The sequence below is a fragment of the Furipterus horrens genome, unplaced genomic scaffold (genome assembly GCF_987537825.1).
Source record: "Furipterus horrens unplaced genomic scaffold, mFurHor1.1.pri manual_scaffold_6, whole genome shotgun sequence".
NCBI classification, from domain to species: Eukaryota; Metazoa; Chordata; class Mammalia; order Chiroptera; family Furipteridae; genus Furipterus; species Furipterus horrens.
The window spans coordinates 44,781,297-44,808,486 of record NW_028327176.1 but is presented as its reverse complement, the minus strand read 5'-3'; the positions used below and the strand labels follow the sequence as shown (position 1 = coordinate 44,808,486).

The 27,190-nt window shown below is 35.1% G+C and overlaps 1 protein-coding gene across 6 annotated transcripts in view; it reads left to right on the top strand.

Annotated features, from left to right (window-relative positions):
- Positions 1-27,190, top strand: part of PELI1 (pellino E3 ubiquitin protein ligase 1) — a 60,396-nt gene that overhangs the window by 17,120 nt on the left and 16,086 nt on the right. The window contains exon 1 of one of the 6 annotated variants that reach the window (XM_090281389.1): positions 13,206-13,321. The exons of 3 other annotated variants lie outside the window; for them this stretch is intronic. The gene's annotated coding sequence lies outside the window, so the exon portion shown is untranslated. Of the gene's footprint in view, positions 1-13,205; positions 13,322-14,208; positions 14,406-15,930; positions 16,027-27,190 lie in introns of those variants that run through there. 2 more of the 6 variants (XM_090281388.1, XM_090281390.1) reach the window with 2 other exon arrangements.

Here is a 27,190-nt window from a genome sequence, read left to right as displayed (position 1 = left end):
AATAAAATTATTACTATTTTATTTCTTTGAAATAGCTGTGGAGATCACTAATTATCTCCATACTGCAAAATCCGGCACTTTTTCAGTAGTCATCTTACTTGACCTCTCAGCAGCATTTGACATTGTTGACCACATTGTTTTCTACTTTTTGAAACGTTCTTCACTTCCAGGATACTATACACCAACACCTTGATGCTATGATTTTTTTATTTTAGTAGTTGCTGCGGCTTTGCCCTTTCAGATAACTAAACTTTTGAATTCCTCATGACTTAATCTTAGGCTCTCTTCTTTTCTCTATACGCTTTACCTGGCTGATTTCATCTGTAAGTTGAAGTTTTCCAGGTTTATATTTCCTGTATATACAAAGTGGGGCAGAAGTAGGTTTATAGTTGTTTGTATGAAAAATAATACTGTAATTAATAAATAATAATACAAGAATAAACTCTGTTTCATGTACCCACAACTGTAAACCTCCTTTTGTCCCACCCTGTGTAAATATCTCTAACTCTTCCCGTGGATATCTCAAAGGTACCTAAAATTCCCATGATCAAGGTCAAATTCATGGGAGCCTCAAAAGTACCAGACTACCAAGTGTCACTGGTTCAATTCCCAGTCAGGGCACATAACTAGGTTGCACGTCAGGTCCCCAGATGGGGGCATGAGTGAGAGGCAACCACACAGTGATGTTTCTCTCCCTCTCTTTCTCCTTTCCTCTCTCTCTAAAAATAAATAAATAAACAAACAAATTATTTTTTTTAAAAAAGTACCAGACTACAGAAGTTTTTGAAGAGTGATTTATTACCCATCATAAAAATTATTTCAAGCATTGTTCCCCTTACCCCAAAATTCTGTTTAACAGGAAATAGTTTTCATACTAACGAAGTCATTTTGAAATAATTGATAATATAAATATTCAAGTAAATAGAAATTGACTATCAGAGCTACTATTAGGTGCTAGATACTTAGTTTTCGTAACAACTCTTGAGAGAGGTAATATTATATTAGTGAAAAGTAATAGCCTGTAATGATTATAATTATAGAGTCTTAATAAAGACTTCTCAGATTTCTATACCAGATGCCAGCCGTACAATTTATTAGATGTGTGAACTCAGGTGATTTAATGATCTAGGCCTCAGTTTCTTCATCTATAAAACAGAGATGATAATATTTACCTCCTAAGAACATTATTAGGAGTTAAAGAATTAATTGTAAAGATCTCTGTAAAATGCCTGGCACCATTTATGATAAGCACTGCATACATGTTAATATTATTATCTTAGGTTTACAAATAAGGAACCTTAGTAAAGTTGGTCTAAGTCTCACAGCTATCAAATGACAGTGCTAGGAGACAAACATAGACAGTCTGACTCCAGAACTCCCTTAACCTCTCTATTTTACTTTATTTCACTTACAATTTATCTCATCCTCCTGCACACAGACTCCATTATTAATGGTCTCCTTGTGATCAGAAGAGTATTGTAATTCATCCAGCGTTCACACCTGGTATTTTAAAATGACTTTCAGTATCATCTGAGAAGCATAAGGATATACATCTTAATTCCATTTTATTCTATGTGCATTGTTTGTTTTTCTCCCTTTCTAGTTAGCAGTTAAGTTACCAAAACCCCTAGAAAATGGAAGTTCTGCATACCTTATATTACTTGTGTCTCTAGTTGTGATTTACATACTCTTGTTAAGTCTTCTTTTTCTAAACATTTTCAGCATGACTTGGGGGCTCAGTGCATGACATATTCACATAGAGTGCCTAAAATAAATAATGTTTGATATGTTTAAATGTTATCTCTTTAGAAATTGTATAGTGATTTGTCCATTTTTAAAAGTTTAAAGTGTTTCAATTTCCCAAGGAATTTTCCTTTGAATTTTAATTTTATTACCTGCTTTTTGAGTAGGAACTTTGATTTTAATATTTCCGTATTTTTGTATTAGAGTCTGTATGTAGTTGAATTTGCTTAATTTCATAAGCTTAGTCTCTGGCTCTCATTTAGGCCTTTAGTAAAAAAGCAATCTGGTTATTATTTACAGCTTCTATAGATGATTTGCCTTTCCCCTACAACTTGTTATTTCTTTTTTTCATTGTTGATGTTTTATTCTTACTCATTTGTGGCAAAAAAAAAAAAAATGCATATTAAGACAGTATAAAGGCAAAAGATAAAGTCTTGTAGCCTTTGATTTATCAGGAAGGTGTTCTTGAGGAAGAGTGGACTTGAAAAACCAGAATCATCTATACAGGAAGAGTCTCTTTTTACCTTGTTTTTGGAACTAAATTATGTGACCTAGTGTATTTACTCTTTCGGAAGCAAATACACTTAAAATAATGTTTCTATCAGTTAAGACTACGCAACAATAAGATTCCACTCAAACTGGCTTAACTGGGAAAAAGGCCTATTGGTTTGTGTAGTAAACTGGTCCAGGTTAGGTGACCCTCATTTTCCTAAGAGCCCCAGCAAAAGTCTCACTGTATCTCATTGGCTTAGACTGGTCCTTTCCCCTCGTAGGAGGGGAATGGGAAGCTCTGACTGGGATTGAGCCAAAGCCCAGCCATCAAGTTTGAGTTCGTAGTCAACTCCAACCAGTTACATAAAAATTATTTCCAGAAACGGAAATGAAGATACCATTATTCCACAGGAAGCGTGCATGTTTGCTGGGCAGCAAAAAGTAGGTGTCCTTAACACTTGATAGTGTTTTCCTTTTCCATTTTAAGGGTTAGCACTGAACTAGGAAAGACCAGTTTTATTGTTGTCGTTGTGGCTGTTTTTAGTGTTCAGTGATAATTTGGAATTTGTATGAATTCACTTCCAAATTACTGTTTTAAGGGAATATATAAATGAGAATTGCTACGACTTTTCACTTCTGAAGAGCTCTGAGAATACTATAGCAATATAACATTTGGCACTGCTTTAACGAAGACCATAATACTGATTTTCCTATTAGCTATAGTAATCAAATTTGTTGATAGTTCTGTGATATAAGGCAGTGTTTTTGTGGGTTAACATGTTTTTCTAGGTTAACACTTTAATGTCTTTAAGCAAATTGGGCTTTTGGACCAATAAATGTATAAAGAACCATGAAATATAAAGTTCTGTTCTAGATACTCAGGGTCTTGGGAGAGATAGAGTAGGGGGGTAAAGGGTGATGAGGGCCACTAACAAGGCTTTATATATTGATTTATGAAAACAAAAGCTCAATTTTTACTGAAAAGGAAAATAAGACACCTTTTGTGGGGTTACTGTTCCTAATACAAAAAATATGAAATCAAATAGAAAATGATACTTAACATTTTAGTCTAATATAATCAGATAGCTCCTTCTATTTTTGTTATATTAATATATATATATATGAGTATGTCTGTCCCTATAAGATATTTAACATTCTATAGTCTTTAAAACTTTTCAGTATTTTTCTTTTAAATGTCTTGATATCATAGAAATATTTATGTTTTAGACACCAAATAAAAGTAAAGACTTTGTAAGATCTATCTTAAATATATATTTAACATCTTCTTTTTCTTTATTATTAAGTGCTGCAAAATGAGCAAGACAAAGTTTTCTTTGAAGAGTTTTCAGCTTTAGTAGGAGATAGCACAAGGTCATATACATAACTGTAATGCAAAGCTGGATATAAGGATAAGAGGTTAGGGGATAAGAAAGACTTCCTGGTTTGAGAAGACATAAAATGGACTTTGAAATATTAGCAGACTCTTTTACAGGTAAATAGTAACAATATTAAAACAATTACTGTTTAGCGAACATTTATTATATATTCAGTCTCATTTTTCTCCCCCCCCCCAAAAAAAAATGTGGTATATGTGACATAGACAGGGACAACCATGTCACTTTAAGTTAGGGGAAAAGTTGGAAGGAATATGAATTGTGGACCCAGAAGACACGTAGCTTAAAATTTAAAAGTCAAGAGTAATAGGGCTTATTAGGACATGTCAAATGGGAGCTTTCTATTTCAGTCACCACAATAATTAGTAGTATAATTAAGAGTTGAGAATTATTTCTAACAAAAATTATAACGTTTCCAACCTTTAGGGAGGTAATCAGTGATTTGAATAAAAACTTAATAGTATATGCATTACCTTAGACAGTGGTAGATTAACATTAGAGTCATTAATGAAATTTCTGTGACTTTGTACGAATCATCAATATTAGCAGTTAAGTGTATTCTACATCTTTTAGAATCAGCAATGTATTTATTTGCTTGGTTCCAATATAGGTATTAGTGCATTTTTCAAATATAAGATTGTCCATTTAAAGTGGACCTTCCAAAATACAGTGTGACTTTAAGTGAGTGATCTTGGAAAATTTATAAATAGTCTAAATATTTACTGAAGAACATTTTTCATAATCACCAAAAAAGTATTAAGAATAGCAATTAGACAAAACCTATTTTAATTGCAGTTTATTGAAGTATTATTTATATGAAAAAAGAATCCAAATTAGTTTGAACAAATAAGATCTGAATTTATGGTATAATGGGCCTAGTATTTTTTAATTGAATGTCAAGGGTATATTAAAGTGCTTTACCTTTATATTTCTCTATAAAAGGTTGTTCCAACAGTAAGTTTAAGTCATTTTCACAATTTATTGCTGTCTAAAAATTTCCCTTGACTTCACATTTTGTTCTGAATGTCTTGGTTTCTTTCTTCCACCTACACAATGTTGAAGGAAAGTGAAGCAAGAGTTGCAAAGTAACACAGTGAATTTGAGAACCTTGGCTTTTTAAAAAATAAAATAAACCTTTATTATAAGATTGCTTTTTACTGATACCCAAAAAAGAGCTGTTGGCAAGTGTTCAATAAATGTGTGAATAACCTGATTGATTTACTTTGAATAGAATGCTTTTGCTATTTGTCCTTGTAGATACGTGGCTCAGTACACACAGCAATAGATTCTATGGTTAAAGGTATACAAACAACAATAAAAACCCCAACAAATGTATAGATTCAAATATCAGCAATTTTATATCTGACGGCCTCAAAGAGGAAGAACAATATGTAAATTAGAATCTTGTTTATTTCCTTTTTTTTTTTTTTTTTAAGATTTTTTACATTTATTTTTTAGAGAGAGAGGGAGGGAGAGAGGGGAGAAAGAGAGAGAGGGAGGGAAAGAAACATCATTGTGTGGTTGCCACTCTCGTGTCCCCAGCTGGGGACCTGGCCCGCAATCCAGGCATGTGCCCTGACTGGAAATCAAACTGGCAACCCTTTGGTTCGCAGGCTGGCACTCAATCCACAGAACCACACCAGCCAAAGTGAATCTTGTTTATTTCTATTATGAAAAATAATCATGTTAGCTTAAATAAAACCCAATATTTTGACAAATGTTAATACATGAAAATAATTAATAGAGGAGGTCCTTGATGAGAAGTTTAAGCTACATGAAATTCAAAGATCTATAAAAGTTTAAACATACTCTTGTATACTTTACAATAAAACTCAGTAAAGGAAAGATATATAATTAGGACAAATAATGAAAGAATAACATAAAAATAAATGAAGAAATAAAAAAGAACTCTATGGATGTTACATTAGTTCAACTCAGTCTGTAACTTCGGTTAAAATGTAAAATTTTAAGAAATTTTTAAGCTCCTGTTTAAAACTTTTTCTTAAGTGGGACAGGAAAAAAAAGATGTTCATGGCAATGAAAATATATATGTACTTTGAAAAAGTACATTGCAAATCTAATCACTTGTTTAAAAGACTTATTAAAACAGGAAGTCTCAGAAAAATGGGGGGTTCTTAACTTTAATAGCTCTGTTAAGATAAGAATATTTCTCATTTAATCTGTTTAACTCTTAGCGTAAGTACATAATAAGGCACTCCATAAATGTCTACTGAACTAACATCAATTTTAGTAATTTCAAGATAAGGCCGTATTATTTTTCTGGGCTTTAAAACAACACCCCCACCCTTTACCTTTGTGTCTACACTCCCACACCTTTGTGTCTCATTTTGATATAAATAGGTTCTCAGTTTTGAGTGTGAAGAAAACTTTTTTTTAATTTACCCAATCTTAACCTGTGCTGAAATTAGTTAGATGGCTACTTGATTTAACAGCATTCCTTTTTTTTCAGGTATTTACAGTATAGAATATAGATTCCAAATTATATGAATAGGAAGAGCTTGTTTTATCTGAGGTGATTGATAGAGAAAAAAAGACAAGTTAATGTGGAAAACCAGTTTGAAGAAAAGATCTATTCCTGTCTAGTGGTCAGTCCTAACAGATATAATTAGAGGAAGCTAAATTCTGATTTTCAAATGTTAACTGAAGCAGACATCTAGCTTTTCCAGGTTAGTTCCTCCTAGCAGGTATAGTAATCCTTCGATAACAAGGTTAGCAAATGGCGGTTGTTGCAGTCAAGGGCTCACTGAAAAGAAAGTTTGAGAAAAACAGTTAAAACAGCATTAAATGAATATATTTTTAACTCAACAAAGTTCTAGAAGGCATCCACTTCCAAGACAAATCAAATCCATCCATGCTAAACACCTCACTAACTGACTGAACATTGTTTAAGAAACATTACTGTGATGTCATAATTTCCTAAAGCATAGTCTCCCTACAAATTTTTCATTTTCTCTATTGTCAAGATATAAAGGGGAAAGATATTTGTCATACTTTTTGTTTACATTGAACTGCATTTTAAGTGAGGTTTTATATTTTGGTTTACAAATATTAAAAATCATAATTTATTAATAGTTTCTTTAGTTTTCTTCCAGACCTCCCCACCTAGCTCCTTATCCCTAAAGGTAAATTCATCCTTAGTCAAGTTTGTCCTGCTTCTCAGTACCTAAAAATGTGCAAACCATATTCAGCATCAAATGAAGATTCTCTTTGGTCAGTTTTGGCCTGGCTAGCTTTAAATAGTTTAATAAGCATTCTCCAGCTTTATATACAATTTATTACTTCTTTTACATACCTACCTTCCAGAACTGTGTGTGTCACCTGTCTCACTCAGGAGAGAGCCACATTACCGCTCTGTTCCTGATCCATTCAAACTGAGGAAAAGGAGAGAAACAAACCCATATCTGACTGATGGTCTCCTATCTTCCTTAGGGAAAGAGCCTTCACTCTGGAAGAAATTGAACAACATACCCAAATGCTGAGGGGAGTCCACACTAGCCATCTGTATTCATCAATATAGATTTTCAAATCTAAACAGTAAAGGAATTACCAAGACATGTGAGGAGAATAAATAACTAGAAAAAGAAGCCATGCTATGCTTCCTGTGTTTTTTGTGGGCTTCTATGGCTTACATCATCCGTTTGGTCATAATGCATTTTACATATATTGGGTTGGCCAAAAAAGTCCATATGGTTTTTTCCATAAAATAAAAGACACATTTTTCATTTTCACCAGTAACTTTATTGATTTGAATATTTTGATTATGTCAGCTATCTCTCACGTGGTATAATATTGATTGTTCTCAATGTCTCGATTTGATTGCTATCAACTTCAACTGGTCTACCCTACAGTGCAGCATCATCCAGCAAGAAACCTCCAGCATGAAACTTTGCAAACCACTTTTGACACATTTGATCAGTCACAGCTCCTCCTCCATACACTTGCACAAGTCCTTTTTTGCATCTTTGCTACGTTTGTTTTTACCTTTCTTGAAATAATAAAGCACAATATTCCAAAAATGTTATTTTCTTCTGTCTTCAATATTTAAATGGCTACACAGAAATTCACCCATGCTTATGGTTTTTTTAAATGCACACTGATATGAAGCTGTCACAATACAGTCTCACAAAATTGTTTTGAATAAAGGTAAAGACAACTAAGTGCTACTAGAGCCATCTTACCAAAAATTAACAATCTTTTTGGCCCACACAATAGCTTTCTCTCCATCTTCAGATTAACTTCTCTTAGCTCATTTTTAATCTTTGGGAACAGTAACTCTCAGATGACTTCCTAAGAATCCCTAAAGTGAATTTTATGTGTCTACCACAGCCTATATTTTCAGTCAGACTATCCCAACATTCCACCCAAATTTGGCAATAATCAATTTTACCGTAATGCAGTAATAGAGGCTAAAAGTTTTAATTTGATAGAATACATTAAATTTAACCTAGACATTGTTGCTAGACATCTTCTGGCCCTGGTTTGATTGACTTTTGCTGTGTAGAATGGTAGAAAAGACTCATGCTTAAATTCAGGGCTCAGCTTTTGCCACATTATGTCTAAATAACCTTGAACAAATTTCTTTAGCCTGATTTCCTTATCTGTCATAAGACAGTTGTAAAGATTGAGTTTAACAAAGTAAAGTTCTTAGTACCTGCTACATAGTGGATAATACATGTTTGTTTTCTTTCCCTCTCTGACACCTTGGGTACAGGCTTTTGATTGACTCCAGAGTAAAGTTCGATCTCTACCCTGGGTCTTAAGGCCTACTATATCAGGCACTTCTTTCCCTTTCAGCTGCATCTCATTCAGTTATGAAACATTTATTTGGTGCTTGCTCCTACACACTGAGCTTAGAGACATAGCCCTTGATTTCGACAGACTCACTGTTTACTGATCTTCTAACCAAACCCTTCACTCCAGGGAACCTACTTCCTTTTTCCTTTCGTAAGCACACAGTATGTTTTTTCCCCTTGCCTTTTTTTATCTTTGTGTATGTCATTTCTAACACCTAAAATGCCTTTTCTCCACTTATCAAAATCTAGTTTGTTACCCAGGGCCTGACTCAGATACCCCTTCTTCTATGAAGCTTTTCCTGGATCCTCTTCAACTAAAGTAGTAACAGTTTTTTTGGAGTCTTATAGTACCTATGGTCTTTTGCTTTAATATGGTACCTGTTCTGTACTGATTTGGGTTGGGTTAATTGATTCACCCTTTTTTTCCCATAACTGTAAGTAAGTGAGTGGTGGTGTAGAGAATCACATGTTTTGCATTAGTTTGAATACTCCCATAATTTCTGGCACTGTAGTAAATGATCACTAATATTTGTTGGATTAGTAGTAATTGCATTATTTATTGACTCTAGATGCACAGAATTAAAATTAGGAAGACTACAGCCCTCAGTTTGAAAATTGCTCCAATAAATTAATTAAACTGCAAGGGAGGCCCACAGTTGCTATTGTTAGTAGAAGAAGTCATTAATAAACGTTTAATGGGGAGTACTAATCTAGAATATTGGAAGAAGAGTTGCCCTTCATAATCTGTTGTGGAGAGATACCATCTCGTAAACTATAAATATCAATAGTAGGTTTTTTTTTAACTCTTTAGTCGTTGAGCCAGATAGGACTGTAAGATATTTCCCTTTATAATAAAAGAAAAACATTAAGTAAAGTGTTTTTCTGAATTGTGTGAGCTGTGCTAGTAATTATGGAACATGAACGGGGCAGGGGAATTCTTGATTTATAGCGAGTTGTCAGAAGTAAGGGACTGAGCCCTTTAACTTACGGTATCTAAATACAGATAGTGTCAAAATTGAATTGTTTGACACCCAGTTGGTGCCAGAGAATTGATTAATTGATTAGTGTTAAGAGAAAACACCCCTCAATTCCATTTATTGAAAGTGATGCAAGATATCAGCTAAAGCAGAAATCCATGTCTACAATTAAAGCTAGATTGAAACCGAATATGAGATTAAAAATTCCAACCCTAATTGTGAATTTTGTGATTTCTGGTACAAAAAGCAGTTGATTTGGGAAAGTCTTCAGCTCTGTGAAAACTTATATATCTTATAGAATTTTCAAATGATTATTCCCTCAGTTCCTCTGGTTTTAGAAGAAGTATACAATATCTAGACCTTTAAAATTTATGCTAGTTCTACAGCTACATAAGTTTTTCTGATCTTTTGTTCTTAAAAAAAAATAAGTATTTGAATTCCAGTTGTATGCCCACATCCAGTGATCTTGAGTTTATGGCAGGTATTTTTTTAATGTGGTTAATGCTTTATTTATTATAACAGTCTTATTGAGATATAATTTATATACCACACACTTCACCCACTTAAAGTGTACATTTAAGTGGTTTTTGGTATAGTCACAGAATTGTGCAACCATCATTACAATCAATTTTAGAACATTTTTGTCACCTGAAAAAGAAACCCTATAGCCTTTAGCTGTCACTCTCCGATCTGCCCTGTCCTTACCCCTCAACCCAGCCCTAGGCAACCACTGATCTTACTTTCTGTATTTGCCTATTTTGGACATTTTGTATAAATGAAGTAATACAATGTATAGTCCTTTGTGACTGACTTCTTTCACATAGCATAATGTTTTCTAAGTTCATCCATGTTGTAGCATGTATCAGTATTTTATTCCTTTTTTATTGCCAAATATTCTATTGTGTGGGTATACCGCATTTTGTTTATTCATTCATCAGTTGATGGATATTTGGATTGTTTCCACTTTTTGGCTTTTATGAGTAATGTGCACTATGAACATTTGTGCACAAGTCTTTATGTAGACATATGTTTTCATTTCACTTGGGAGTAGAATTCCTGGGTCATGTGATAACTTTATGTGTAATCTTTGAGGGACTGCCAGACTGTTTTACAAAGTGACTGCACCATTCGACTCTTCTCCCTCGAGATTCCAACTTTTCTACATCCTTGCCAATACTTGTCATTATCTGCCTTTTTGATTATAGCCATCCTGGGGGATGTGAAGTGTATCTCATTGTACTTCGATTTGCATTTCCCTAATGGCTAATGATGTTGAGTATTTTTTCATGTCGTCGGCAGCCGTCCGTCTCGAGAGACGATGGTGTAGCTTCTTAAGAGTCTATCTGCACCGCCGAGAATGGTTGTGCAGTCCGACTCGGGAGTGACACGGTATCTGTCTCCTCCCGTGTTGAATCGACATCTTGCGATGACGCTGGAGTGTCCTCTCCAGTGAAGCTGAAGCTACAGAGCCTGGGCAGGGTGATATGGAGGGTCTGCTGTTGCCCATGCAGCAGACCCCCCCTCTCTTTGCAGCTGAAGGGTCCAAGGGAAAGACGGAGTCAATACAGCTTGGCTTCAGGTGCGCCGCAGGAGTTGCCGGTGTTGACTACAACGTCAAACCGCCTTAGGGACTCCGGCTCCGGATTTTCTGTCGGGGTTTACACCCTTAGCCTTTCCCCTGAAGAGGTATGCCGCAAGGCAGCGGAGGTTTTTTGGAATCAGAGTTTTCCTTCTCTGATTTTTTCATGTACTTATTGGCTATTTGTATTTCTTCTTTGGAGAAATGTCTGTCCAGATCCTTTACCAGTTTTTAATTGGGTTATTTATTTTTTTATTATTTGATTTTGAGAGTCTATATATTTGTATCTAGATACAGATTTATCTGTATTAGATAGGTAATTTGCAAATATTTTTCCCATTCTGTGGGTTATCAATGGCACTACTTTTTCTTTCTTTTTTTAAAATTTGCTTTCCATTAGAGCTTACATTCAGTATTATTTTGTATTAGTTTCAGGTGTATAATATAGTAGTCAGACAATTATAAACTTTACAAAGTTGTCCCCTTGATATTTCCAGTACCTACATGGCACCATACACAGGTCATTATAGTATTATTGACTATATTCCCTAAGCTGTACTTTACATCCCTGTGACTGTTTTATAACTACCAGTTTGTACTTAATCCCTTCACCATTTTCACCCAGCTCTCCAACCCCCTTCCCCTCTGGCAACCATCAGTCTGTTCTCTATATCTGTTAAGTCTGTTTCAATTTTGTTTGCTTGTTTTGTTTTTAGGTCTCACATATAAATGAAATCACATGGGATTTGTCTTTCTCTGACTGACTTATTTTACTTAGCATAATACCCTCTAGGTCCATCCATACTGTTTCAAATGTTGAGATTTCCTTCTTTTTATGGCTGAGTAATAATCCATTGTATGTATATTTACCACAACTTTTTTATCCATTTGTTTTATTGATGGGCACTTGGATTGCTTTCATATCTTGGCTATTATAGATAACGCTGCAGTGAACATAGAAGTTTATATATTCTTTTGAATTAGTGTTTTGGGTTTCTTGAGATATATACCCAACAGTGGAATCACTGGGTCATAAGGCAGCTACAGTTTTAATTTTTTGAGGCCCCTCAATACTGTTTTCCATAGTGGCTGCACCAATCTTCATTTCTACCAACAGTGCATGAGGGCTTTACATCCTTACCAATGCTTGTTGTTTGTTGATTTATTGACATATTCTGACAGATACAAGGTGATATCTCATTGTGGCTTTAATTTGCATTTCTCTGATGATTAGTGATGTTGAGCATCTTTTCATATGTTCTCTTTGGGGAAGTATCTATTCAGGCCCTCTGTGTGATAGAACTTTTGGTATTTAGATTTCTTTGTTTTGATTAAGGAGACTTGTTAGCAAAGCCCACAAAGTGGAAGTGTGAACAGCTAGTTCTGGAAGGCATGGCCTCTCTGGTGAGCAAAAAGAAACAAATCTCCATGATATGCCAGTTATCTCTTTTATTTGTCTAATTTTCAGCCTTCTCTTTCTGGTATAAAATTATTATAACACACAACAAAGAATAAAGGCAGAAGTGAAGATTTGGCCATCTCATATGATAATATTGTACTTACATAATGTGAGGTATGAGTTACTTGTTGGCTGACTGCTCTGTTCTTTAGTGTTTGTAGTATTGCCTCCAAAACTAAGGAAAGTAGAATAAAAGTCAGACAGGTCTATTTACTAGCTCCACTGCTTAGCTCTATGACATTCCTCAAATAACTTACCCTCTCTGGTTATAGATATTTTTCCTCATCTATAAAAATGAGGGAATTGAAAGGAAAGTAGAACAAGTTGAAGAGGATATTCTTGAAGGCTCTTTCCAGCTTTAAAATGTAATTTGATACAGTAAAACCAGTGATTTTTTTTTCCTTCTTTTTCCTGCCCCAACAAAGAAGAATTTTGTCTTGTTGGAAAATCTTAGTCTGCAATATACCTTTCCTCAAAAGGATTGGATTTAGATTGATTGGGCAAGTAAAAACCTGGACACATATAGATATTCAGGAAAGAATTACTGTCGAATAACAAATGCCTTCTGTGTGAGTTTGCCTTTCTGGTTAGAGGAACATGACCTAAGTGTCACCAGTGAGGTGCGACTAAAGGATGAAATAATTTACACACCTGCTGTGGGTGTGGCTAGAAGCAAAGGGACTGAGGAATGAGTGCTTCCTTGCTTCCTTATAAGTATTCAGAGATCCTTAGAAAAGACGCAAGCTCTAGGAGGTCAGTTGTGACCAAGGGTGAAATCAAAACCTAGGCTACAACTAAATAGGAAAAATAGGAACATAAGAAAAACAAAAGAAAAACAACTGAACAGGCCTAAAATTTGTGAGGTAAGTTGCACTTCATTGGGGTTTTTTTTGTTTGTTTTTGTTTTGTTTTGTTTTAGTTTTTTTCTGGAATGATTTTTTAACATTTTCAGGGTATTGGAAGTGTATCATTGGTCCCTGGCCTCTACTGAGTTAATTCCCAGAAGTTTGGGCATTGTAGATGAAGACAAGGGAGTTTTAAGACACCTGTGAGCCAAGCCAGATATGAGAGAATAGAGGAAAGGGTCATTTAGATGCAGGTTCATTTGTTCAAGTTTGGTAACTGATTCCCACCAGCCAAGAAAGCTCATTAAAGTTTTGGTTTTGTATTTGACTGGCCTCCATGGTATTATTAATCAGACATCATTGTAAATACAGCATATGTGAAAAGCAAAAAGAAAGAATGTTCTTTAAAAAAATCAATTCAGGTTGGGAAAGAAGCTTAAAAATATTATATCTCTCTTAAGAATATGAGTCTTTGTCCTATTATAAAAATAGTTCACGTCTTAGAGCTCTTTAAGAAAAATATATTCCCTTAGATTATTTTATATTCCCTTATTTTGTATAAACAGAGCTTGATATACATAAGGAATCTTTATACTCTTATTGCTCTTCTTAATCATTAAGGTAGTTCATATGAGCTATTGATACCTTGGTTGCCCTAGGAGTTGAGCAAGAAATACACTCCCACAAGTAATAAGAGAGTCAGTGTGTTGGTCTAAAGATTGGCAGGTCCTTGGGTTTTGTTGTGGCATAGTCACAGCTACGTTCTATTTAGTATGAGTATTGGACCTGTCATGTCCGGCTTCTTGAGCAGTTTCATCAGACTAGAATCACATGACCAAGGCAGGCTCACCAAAGAGCAAGATCTTAGAATATGCCCAGATCATTTGTGTGGATAGTTTCCTGGACTGGATGTGTATTTATGTTCCACAAAAGAAGGATACCTGAGCTGATTTATGTCACAGTAGCCTACTTAGGCCTGCTGCCAGCAGAACAAGCAAAAAAAACATTATGCAGATTTCCTGAAGAACAGCTTCAGGGAATGTGACACAGCTGTGGAGTGCTGGGAAGCAACAGATTAAGCTTGCTGTTGTGAAGTTAAAGGGTGAGTTGTTCATCTTGCACCAAGGCATTGGGTGACGAGATATTTTAGACTTCGGACCCCAAAACTATTTTTATATAAGAGAATATCCACCCCTAGACTCAAATTGAGTGTGTTTAATGGGTGGGTGGTATAGATCAGCAATTTTCAACCGGTGTGCTGCAAGAATTTTTAAAATATGCAATACTGTACATAACTATTTAGTCAGAGGCATTAACCAGTTTTCCCTTTGATTGTCAAACAAAAAGAGACCAACAGCCAACACAACAATAGCCATACAGTGTGAATGTCCTCTTGAACCATAAATATATAGGTCATATAATAGAATTGCATCTTATTGGTTATGTCGCATAATAAGGTTGTGTTTGATTGGTTAATTCTTATAAAGTATAGACATCTGGTATTTTGAAAAGTCACTTTGGAACAAAAAGAGTAGGTAATTAATTTTTTTTTAATCAATCAAAATTATATCTATTTTTTGGTCAGATCAGCAAAAAGTATATTTTTTGGCGTGCCACAGAATTTTAGTAATTAGTTTATGTGTGCCATAAGATGGAAAAGGTTGAAAATCACTGTCATAGATGATTTGCATATGCAGCTTATTGAACAGGCATGAATTAGCATTTACTCTTATGACTTAATTTAGCATGTTTTAAAAATGTCTTAAATGTAATTAGGCACAAAGCAAGTTCACCTTTGGCTGTGTAGAAGAATAGACTAGTTTCTTGCACAACCCTTCACCATAAGAAAACACGTTCCTTAAGAGAAGGTATAGGATAATGTGGAGTAGCAGGTAGGAACTACTCAAATGAAGCTTACAAATAGGATCATCTAAAGTAGGTCTTTGATGAAGCTTATATATTCCCAGCTCACCTGTGGGTACTGCTCTCATTTCTCCAAGTTCATGAGCAGCTAATGAATCTGATTTATTTTAAAGTATAAAGCTAGGAATAAACAAGTATAATCAATTGAAAATGTGGTTTGAATTTTCACCTATTCTTATGCCTGAGATATATAGTGTTTTATAACAAAACCAAAAAATCTGACTCATTTGGTGGTGCTGAAAGGGTACTCTTTCTTCATATATGAATTATTGATTCTTTTTTTCTTTTAAATATAGTGTTTCTTAACAATATTATATTAAATCTGTTAAAATAGGCTATTAACGCTATCATGAAAAGGTAGATTAGTGTCGTAGCTATACTTCTGACATTTATAGAGCATTAATATAGTTAATTAAGTCAGCCTTTTAAGGAATAGAATAATCCCTTTTAAAACACCTAATTCAATAATTTGAAAATAAGCCTGTGTTAAAAATTGTTCTGTGCTTTCTGCTTACTTCCGTTTCTTCCCTTTTGGGTCACAGACTTCCTTAAGGAGGAAGTGAGAGAGAAGTGAATTCTCACTTCAGCCAATAGAATCTAGAATTATAGTGTTTACCTATTTTGCATAACACAGGCTCACCCACACACATTATGAGATGCTTAAGTGAAAGAACATTGAGCAGACATCTATTCAGTATGTGATTCCAGGTGTAGTTGGGAGATGCTTTAAATACTATCTGGATTTTATGCTCTGGTGAGAAGGTCGGTTGTCTAGCTTGTGATAGCGATGGAATAAAGAGGTAGGTGTTCTCTGGCTTAATTTTAAGGATAACACTGTCAGTGCTTCAGGCTTAAGGTAAATTTGTAAAAGGAATGATTTGGATTATAATCAGATCATTCATATTTAATTGTTTAACATATTTTCACATTCAGCTTTAGAAGTGTGTTATGTATGAATTGTATTTCCTTCCATTTTAGGGAAAAGGTTGAATAAATCTCAAGCTCCAAGGCTTTTGTATTTTTAGGGAGGCTTTACACCGTTAGTCTCATCTCCCATCAGTCTTAAAGAAAGCATAAGAAAAATAACGGTGTTTATTGCCTGTCAGCAGAACTGAAAACTCTTCATTTGTGATAGTTTTCCAATCCCAAGTTTGCAGTATTTGTGTGTGTGTGTTTTACATGCTTTGGAACTTAATGTTGTCTGTTGTTTTCTTTTGAATGTTGTTAAATTTGAGAATTATATTGTTCTCTGAAGGAAATTGTTTAGTAGCCTGAATGATGGTCCTGCCAGTGTATTTTGGTTTATTTGGAATCTAGGGTTGTTGGGTTCTTTTTACTTTTTTTTTTTTTTTTTTTAACCATAAATCTTCTCCTGGGTTACTCTCAGAGAGATCTGTGCCTTTGGGATAATTTCAATCTACTATTTAAACATTTTCACAAGGTAGGAAAAAAATAGAATTTTTAAAAATATTAAAGAGTCTTGCTTTATAAGGATTTTAACTAATGTTTCTACCTGAATATTTTGTTGTTCTTTGATACAGTGGGAAGAGACTTAATACTTTTAGATCTGGTAATTTATGGGGACAGGAGAGGGTGCTCTTTCTGCTAAAAAATGAATGATGATAGTTCCCAGCAATGTTGTTGTTTTGTTTTTTTTCTTGAGTCTTATTTTTATTAAAAGAAAAGATATAATTGAGAATGTTTTCTTTCTATAGGAAATTAATGAAAAACAGTCTTTTTGTTAAGAATACTGACATGTTGCCCAATAATTTTTTTAAAAATTATTTTCTAATCTATTTTGAGAAGGAAATACTCACTCTTATATATGTATAAAATGGAAGTTAAGTCAATGACAAGAGAAAAATTGTGAATTGTGATCATATTTTAAATTGATCATAATTTACCTAGTGGGGTATTTGTAATGCGAAAATACAACAGTCATTAAAGTGGAGAGAAAATTTGTAGAAATATCCCAGCTATATGTATGTACTGTTTTTCTAATGAGAAGAGTTAAATAGGAATACCATACTGATTTGAAATATTCCCTCTGCTAAAAAATAGATGTTCTTAGCCTCCCACACACAGGGCTGTAAATTACTGCTATAAAAATTTATGGAGAAAACATTATTATTTGGTTAAAGAAAGATCAGCTGCTACTTTTCAGAACTTTTCATGAACCAGAGAAAACTAGAACTCTTATTAGATGAAACTTTTCTGTTCATTGGTGAGATTAGTAATAGTTATCTTTTAATAATGATTCTCCATCGGTAGCTAACATTACTCTTAGAAACAATACGTATTGGAGATTCAATTGTAATTTGAATTTTCAACTACATTTTCTCCATACCTTTTAAAGACAGCTTGTAATGGAATTGTGAAAATATAAAAGAGTTAGTTAACATCCCTATAACAGCAGGAACTATAAATACTAAATCTTATTTTATTTAGCTGTACCATTTTTTCTCATATTGAGAACCAAACATTTATACAGCGTTCAGCCTTAAAACTAATTGTAATGATTTTTGAGACCTTCGATTATATTTCAGGGCCTGTTATCTGTTAAGATCAGTAGAAAAACTAGAATTTTCCTCATGTTATCTATGTTACCTACATAGAACAGATTGTAAACATTTGTTTAGATACTGAGAAATAAAGATGAATCTCTGAGAAAATAATTAAATCTTAAATGATGGGTCAGCATCACCATAAATTAATAAAGTATTACTAGGACCTACTTTGTATGCCTAACTAAATATGTATTAGGTATTTAACAAACACTTTTTAAAAATCTTTTCTCATTACATTTGTTCCTTGAAAATCAGTGGCTTAACTTGCCCAGTTTGAATAATTGCAAGAGACCCAAAAGTCTATGATTTGTATATTTAGTGAGTGAACCAAGCAGATGGCCCAACATCCAAATTTCAGGGCAGCTTTGTTGTTCTCATTCAGTCCTCTTGACAAGTTCTGTGAGGTGTGGGAAATACTGTCACCATTTTATAGAATGAGAAAATCATGTGTCTACAGAGCTGGTTTTGTAGGCTTGGTATTCATAAAGGACCCTGTATATAACCCTCAAGGGCCAGTGTTCTCAGAGTTGGCCCTGGGTACAGTCATAGCTTTACTTAGTCCTTCATACATGTCTCCTAGTTTGAAGAAAACATTATTACAGTGAAATAATTATGAATAATACAGGAAAGTGTTTGACTTTCTGGCTTTTTAAAAAAGTATCAGAATTACCCAGGGCTTCTGCTTCTTCGCTTTTCTTCCTCCCAGCTCCCCTTTCTATATTCCCTTTCATTTAAGAACAGGATTCATGTAGTTAGGTAGACAGAACTCAAGTAAATTCAAATATGGTGCTATTAAAGATTTCAGTGTATAGCATTAATTCAGAAGTTATGATATAATTGCATATACAGTACAAATTGTTTTCTGATAAAATTACCTATAGCATTGAATAGTAACATTGCCCTTATATCAATTTTTCTTTTTCTTTTTTTACTTTTTAAAGAAAAACTTTCCATGAATAATGGTTTTGTCAAATTCTGGTCAGTAGGTTGGTGAATCATTTTAGTTCAGATATTGTTCAGCCCAATGAGTGGTCACGCTTGTGTAGTAATACGTACTCTCCTAACCAAAGGGGCTATGGATGGTGAAGCTTCACATCAGAGAGAGGGCATGAGACCTGGCAGGTACTGTGATTTGACAGGACCAGTAGAGCTTGGAAATCTTGTGCCTTTAGGTGGTGAGAAGGCTGAAAGGAGGCAAACTATGAATCTTGAATTCATATTTTAATGCCTTTTATTAAATTGAAAGGGCTATCTTATTTTCTTTTATTATTTTTACTTTTTATTTTGAAATAATTTAGCCTTACAGCAAATACGGGAAATAAAATATATATATATATATTCTATACTCAGCTTCCTCTGAAGTTTAACGATCTTTATAACCAGAATATATCAAAACTAGGAAATTAACATCGATACGATACTATCAGCTAAACTGTAGACCATATTCAGATTTAACCAGGTTTCCATAAATGTCCTTTTTCTGTTCCAGGATCCAGTTCATGATTCCATATTCCATGTAAGGAGATTAAGCATCCCCTAATCTGCTCCAATCTAGGACTTTCTTTGTTTTTTCTTGTGTTTCATGACATTGGCACCTTTAATGAGTACTGATGGTTATTTGTAGAACATTCGTCAATTTGGGTTGGTCTGATATTTTGTCTCATGATTAGACTGGGGTTATGCATTTTTGCCAACATACCACAGAACTGACGTGTTCTCAGTGCATCATAATCAGAAGATGAATGATACCAAAAATGTCACGTTACAGATTGTTAAACTTGGTCAGTTGGGTTAAGATGGTATCTGCCAGATTACTCCCACTGTGAAGTTACTGTTGTTCCTGTATAATTAATGAATATCTTGGGGGAGATACTTTCAGGTTATTGTTATCTTTAAAAGAAAAAAAAATCCATGTAACTTTGTCAGTGTTTTATAAGATTAAAGAAAACCCAGATTATTCTGTTTTGGGGGGCTAATTAACTGTCAAGAATAATCATTACACAATTTATTTATTTTTTTGGAAGGGCCCATAACCTACGTAAGATTAATATGGTTTATTCTAGAATAGAAAAATATGACCATGGACCCAGTGTTCTTTTTTTTTCTTCAAAAGTTGGTATAGATTTAAATTGGTTGGAAAAAATTGATTTCATTCATTTTTCCAAGTTTAAATTTTATCCAAGGAACTTTTAAACTCAGCTTTAAATGATTGAGTTACTGAGAAAATTTAAATGGTTAGTCAGTATTATAGAAGTTTATTCCCATGTTAAGGTAATAGCGTTTATGTAAACTCTCACTCTTTAATACTTTATCTGTAGTAGGAAAAGAGTTTGGGAATTTTCTTGTTTGTTGCTTTAAATTAATTTCCCAAAGTAGTTCTCTAGTCCTACCCCCACCCTTGTGTTTTCAGTAGTTCCAGAGTGTTAGCTAGAGTTTGAATTGTAAACCATAGTTTTCTTATCAATAGGAGGAGGGTTATAATAGTTTCTGGGGAGTAAATCAGGTAATAGTACTTGTAAAGGGCTTGTAACAGTGTTTGGCACAGAAGACAGAACCCAGTGTTAGCCACAATGAAAGGAGGGTAGCAAAGCATGAGGTGACCGCCAATGTTGGGTGCTGACTTCAGAAAGTGACAGAATTTCCCATGAGTGCAGTTTTAACCAGTGTTTTTGTTCCAAATAACCATCTAATCCCACCATATTTTGTACTTACTGCAGAACTGTGTTCAGGTCTTTAATGGTTGAACCTAGGGGAATTTCTAGTCCTGCTTTCTGAGAAGCATATTATTCTAGAAACTTTGGCAATCTGAAAGAGTTGAATACAGTCAAAGCAAACATGGGCAGGTACAATAAAAATGTTTTAATCATTTGTTGTCTCTTTTAAAATACATTTTATAAATATGGGGAATTAATTATCATTTTGGGGTAGGGTGGTGTGGTTGTATTTAAACCCCTTCCCCAATCAGGAACACTGCCCTGCAGTTTCTCCTTGGCTGTCACTTCTCAGGGAGTACATGAAGTCTTCTGTTCCTAGGCTGTCTGGACTCACTTCTGATACAATTTTCTTCTTCTTCTTCTTCTTCTTTTTTTTTTATTGTTTTTCTATTACAATTGTCCCACTTTTTCCCTCATTGCTACCCCCCACCCAACCCACCCCTTCTCCCACAGTCCATGCCAACCCCATTGTCCATGTTCATGGGTTATTTATATTACAATTTTCTTCTTGATGGTACCAGGAATTTGACTTAGTGTAATATCCTGCTTTTCGTGTTCCTTTCTCCCCACCCCACTTTTAATTTATTTTTCTTTTTAAAAAGATTTTATTTATTTTTAGAGAGAGGGAAAGGGAGAGAGAATAAGGAACAGAAACAATGATGTTTGACAGAAACATGGATCGGTTGCCTCACATGGCCCCAGCTGGGGGACCTGGCCTGCAACCCAGGCAACCCAGGCGTGTGCCCTAACCAGGAATCAAAGTAGCAACCTTCTGATTCTCAGGTCAGTGCTCCTCCACTGAGCCACACCAGCTAGGGTTCTCCACCCCATTTTTAAACAAACATGCAAAATCTGCTTCATTTACTGAAGTTTTTCTTGTTGGTCACTACCAGGAAACACGGTTGACAAATACAGTGAGCATTGAGGAAGTGACAAAGGTTCAAATAATCTCAAAAAGCACTAGTCATAGGTGAATAGTTGTTACAAGTCTGTGCTGGAGTATTAACTTGTTTAGGGTTTATTTTACACAGGTATACGTTCTATTTATAATCTCTTTCCTAAATGGTCCAATCATAGAGTCTTCTATTCTTATTTAGGAATCAGCCCTACCCAACCTTGTCTGAGGTGTGATTATTGGTATCAGAAAACCCAGGCTACTTAACTTGTAGGAGCTTCATTTCCCCATTTATAAAATGGGGGTAATAATTATACTTGATGTAGTTGTGATAGAGATAAATTACTTAATGTATGTTGAATCAGTATATGGGATTTAGTTCTAATTCTGCCAAATACTACCTGTTTGGCCTTGAACTGGTAGTCACTGGCCTTTCTGACTGACATACTCAGTTCCCTTATCTGGAAAATGAAGTTAATAAGACTTTCCTACCTAATTCACAGGGCTGTTGTGAGGGTCAAATAAAATAATCTTCTTTTAGCACTTTGCTCATTAACATTCTGTGCAAGTACACTAGAGACCTTAATCCAAGGTTGATTCAGATTGACACTCCTTTTGATTTAAAAGAATTCCTCCATACTTTCCAAAGCCTGCTTTTAATTTTTCTAGGCATGGGTCTCCTGGGTCAAGAAGATATTTCCTTATCTGGCCTCTACAGGTTAACGTTTCTCTAAATGTCAGTCTACCCAGCACTGGCCTTATAGCTACTTTAACCACTTGAGAGGTTGTTTTAGTATTAAAATATTCAAATGCATGGAAATATTAATAATTAATCACCATCAAGGTATGATGATAGTTTTCCCATTCTCACTCCCAGCCACTCTTTCAGTTCTAATAAAATCCTGAAACTGTAGATACCTTTAAAGCCATTCCCTTGACTAACAAAAGGGTTAGTGATGACCCTTTAAGACTTCAATCTGATGATGTTAGTAAGAAAACATTTTCAAATACCTTGCTGTGTGCCAAAAATAGTGCAAATTTCCCTCCTAAAAACACAGTCATCCTCGGTTTGAGATTTAGAACAGTGATTCTCATAGGGTGAGGAGTGGGAAGGTAAGACATTTTTGACCAGCACCACTAGAGATGCTACTGGCATCTGGGATGTAAAGGCCAGGGTGCTGCATGCCAAGGTTGAGAAACCCTGGTTTACAGGAACAAATGTTAATTGCTTTCCTATCAGAATGAAAATAAGTTATCCTTGTATGTGATAGAATAAATAATCACAAAAACCCTGTGAATTTGATAGGAAAGTCTTATTAACTAGCATGTCACTTGGCTACCCTAAGGAGGAGGCTGGGAGTTTGCCCAGGGAGTGAGTGCCCTGTATCATGGCAGGAGGAACATGGACTTCTTTCGCTGCTATATTGAGAAAGCTAAAAGACACTGAAAGTCATAACCTCATACTCCTACTTCTGACACTATTGTTTTTCCCATCCCTTCTTGCCTTTTTGGAAAGATACTACTTATTGATCCTTCTAATTGTAAAAGAAGGAAGGTAATTAACTTTTAACTCTTAATCAAGAAACATAAATTTAGTTCCTTCAATCATCAGCTAACTTGATTTCATAAAATGGCTCCACCACAGATATACTAAAACAGTTCTTTCTGTTTGAGTAATCCTTTTGAAATCAACCACAAAGGAACTCTAGTATAGATGGAAATCTGTTTCATCAGAGATAATATATGCAATCCATATCATATTTTTATCATAAGCATCATAACATTTTTATATTTTAAAACATTTTTCTTTTTTTCCTCAACACTCCTTTGACCTGACTCACTTGCCCACCAAAGTAGAAGTGTTCAAAAGATGAATGTAAACATCTACTTAAGGTCTGTTTTGTCCCTTGGTTAGTATTTGTTTTGCTTTTTATTTTTTTCATGGCAGGAATTTTGTGTTTGGTAGGTAGTAAGCAAAAGGCTGTGTGCAATGTAAATAATAAAAGAAAAAATGTGTTATGTTGAGAGAGCAGTTTGATCAAAGATTGACTTTCCAGTTTTCCTTCTTTAGGTGAAACAGACTATTATATAGTAGTCCCTCGCTATATCGCGGTTCACTTATTGCGGCCTCACTGTATCGCGGGATTTTTTAAAATATTATATTTAATTATTTAATTATTTATCGCGGACTTTTTGCTATATCGCAGGATTTTGCAGTACTGTGTACGTATGTTGTTAAAGTTACATAGGTTTAAGAGTATAGAATAAATGTAAGGTTCCTACTTCTGGGGGCTCTGGAACATAATACCTGCAATACTGTATTTTATATTGTAGAAAGTCTTTTGCGGGGGAAGACTTGATATGAGAATATTATAGTCCACTGGCTTTTGAAGAACAAATGATTAGAACATTTTATCAAACTGATGAGACTAATTTCAAATTAAAATATATTTTATGGCTAACTTTTCATGTTTTCCCACCACACACAGCAAGTAACACTATTTCAGAGTATACTTTTTTTAAAAGATTTTATTTATTTATTTTTAGAGGGGAAGTGAGGGAGAAAGGGAGAGAAACATCAATGTGTGGTTGCTTCTCGAGCGCCCCCAGCTGGAGACCTGGCATGCAACCCAGGCATATGCCCTGACTGGGGAACGAACCAGTGACTTTGGTTCTCAGACAAGCGCTCTAGAATGAACTTGATTGATGTATGTAGTCATTTCAAGTCCTCAAGTGTAGTCAGGAATTGATGTTGAAGAATTCTATATCTTACCCTAATTTTAAAACAGAGAGAATATATGAAGAGTGAATGCTAGAGCACTACCTAACTACTGATCTTTGTTAAAGATTATACACTATTGTGAAGAGCATTAATCTTTCTTCAGAATACAGAAATTCCAACAACTTCTTTACAAGACACCTGTCAACATGTATTAGAACTGCAATGAAATGTTCAAGGAGAAAAAGCTATCATGGCATACTTTATTTGTAGTTTAAGAATGCCAGTTATATGTAATTTGATTATATGCCATTTTTAATTTAACAAAACTTTAAATTGGGTTATTTTAACCGATTGGTTATTATAACCAATACTATTCAAGTGTTTTACTATAGGTTTTCAATTATTAGATACAGAAATAGAATACAAGTTTGAGTGTGTTCCTGTGATTGAAACTTGGATATCACTGATAAAATGTCCCAAAATCAGGACCTAAGCAGAAAAAGTATAATTACAAATATATTGTTTTTCTTGCCTAATTTGGTCAAGGGCCCTAGAAAGTATAGAACAGTGGAAGTATGCCAGCTCTGCTCTAATTCCTTGTTTAAGGTAAAGATGGTTTCTTTTGCTGTAGAGGCAGTAGGACTAAATCTATAGTTCTATGTACATATTACTTATAAATTCATACTTTAGGACCATATAGTCTCATATATTTCCAGATCCAAAATTCTCTTCAGCCTACGTTAGTCCCTTAATTTGTAGTGATGCGGAAACAGATTGCTTTCTTCAAAGAGAGCTAGACCTAGAACGTGAGCTGATACTTGCTAGCCATGCAATACATTAATATCAGCCAACTATGAGCATTCACATATCACTTTCAGATTTTGGCCAAATCTGTGTACTTACTAATACTATTTAATACTCTTCAAATTGACTTTAAATAAATAAGCTTTTCTAAAGGAAATTATTTGCAACTAAAAACGGGAAACGATCATTTCCTAAAAATAGAAAGTAGTTCTAAATAGGAATCCAAATCTAGACAAAACAATATTGTTAAAATTTAATTTAAAATTTGAGTTAGATTCTTATGAAAAATTTTTTGGAAGATAAGAGAATTTTAGTGTTTTTGAGTGAATGCAGATTTTTTAAAATAATTCTTAAATATGTTTTACTTTAAAATACATTTAGTAAGCATTTTTTAATTTACTAACAACGAAAGTTTGTATGTTGTCTGAATTGCTAATCTAAATGGTTGAGTCGGGTAAAAGGGATAAAAAAAGGTCAAACTGGCTAAGCCTTCTCCTTTGCTTGCTATTAATCACTGAGCTACAAATATTGTATGGCTTTCTCTCTGAACGTGCAACTGTATGCAGGCCGTGTTTTACTGTCGTCGTCGGCAGCCGTCCGTCTCGAGAGACGATGGTGTAGCTTCTTAAGAGTCTATCTGCACCGCCGAGAATGGTTGTGCAGTCCGACTCGGGAATGACACGGTATCTGTCTCCTCCCGTGTTGAATCGACATCTTGCGATGACGCTGGAGTGTCCTCTCCAGTGAAGCTGAAGCTACAGAGCCTGGGCAGGGTGATATGGAGGGTCTGCTGTTGCCCATGCAGCAGACCCCCCCTCTCTTCGCAGCTGAAGGATCCAAGGTAAAGACGGAGTAAATACAGCTTGGCTTCAGGTGCGCCGCAGGAGTTGCCGGTGTTGACTACAACGTCAAACCTCCTTAGGGACTCCGGCTCCGGATTTTCTGTCGGGGTTTACTCCCTTAGCCTTTCCCCTGAAGAGGTATGCCGCAAGGCAGCGGAGGTTTTTTGGAGTCAGAGTTTTCCTTCTCTGATGTGCCCTGACTGGAAGATCGAACCAGCTGACACTTAGCTCGCAGGCCGACGCTCAATCCACTGAGCCAAACCAGCCAGGGTTAGCCATCTGAATAAAGTGCCCATAAAGATTCAATCCCTGTCTCTGCTTATTAGTTCTGATAATGACAGGCAGCACGAACTCCAAACACCAGCTTTTCCCATCTCAAAAGGACCAAAAGGCACTTAAAAGGGGAAGAAACCAATGTGTGAGAAACGCTCACAATAAAAACTGGGACACAGGACTTCAGCAGTAAAGTGAGGCCTTTATTCACGAGTCTGCAGAGCCGGGCGCACCCTCATAGCCAGGAGAATGTGCGCCCCAAATAGACAAAGGAACCCGGTTTCATAGTCTTAGCTTCCCCACCCTGAAATTGCCACCCTAAAGTGAGAGCGATCAGCTTCCCCGCCCCAACGCAACCAGTCTCCCCTCCCCTCTCCTTCCTCCCCGTTTCTCCATGACCGGACACTCCCGGAGGTACAATCTAACTCGTTCATCTAAACGTGTTTTACTGTACGGTAGAAAAAACAAGTAGGCCTTTTTCATTCATGAGTTTCTTATTGGTGGCATTATAAAACCAGGACACTTTTTATGGGTTAGCATGAGAGTTTTGTTGTGAAATCTTTGTAACAAGCCTAATAGGAAGACCAGGGAGAAAAATAGATAAAGGAAATACGTAGTCCCATTAAACTGCTAATGAAATTGACATGAGAGTATTGTGGGATCATTTATTATAGTGATTTTTCTGAAAAATCACTTACCAGAAGTGTTAGGCTTTTGTTTTATACTTGTGTCATTTTTTTTTTTTTTAAGATTTTATTTTTAGAGTGAGGGGAAGGGAGGGAGAGAAACATTGATGTGCAAGAGATACATTGATTGGTTGCCTCTCACACGCCCCCAACTGGGGACCTGGCCTGCAACCCAGGCATGTGCCCTGACTGGGAATCGAACTGGTGACCTGTTTTGGTTCACACGCTGGCACTCAATTCACTGAGCCACACCTGCCAGGGCTCAAATTTATATTTTTCAGTTAAACTTTTTTTTTAAAGTATATTTTATTGATTATGTTGTTACAGTAGTTCCAGTTTCTTTCCTCTTTGCTCCCCTCTGCCCAGTACCCCCCTTCCCTCCAGCAATTCCAGCCCCCTTGGTTCATGTCCATGGGTTGCACATATAAGTTCTTATATAATAATAATAATAATAATAAGTT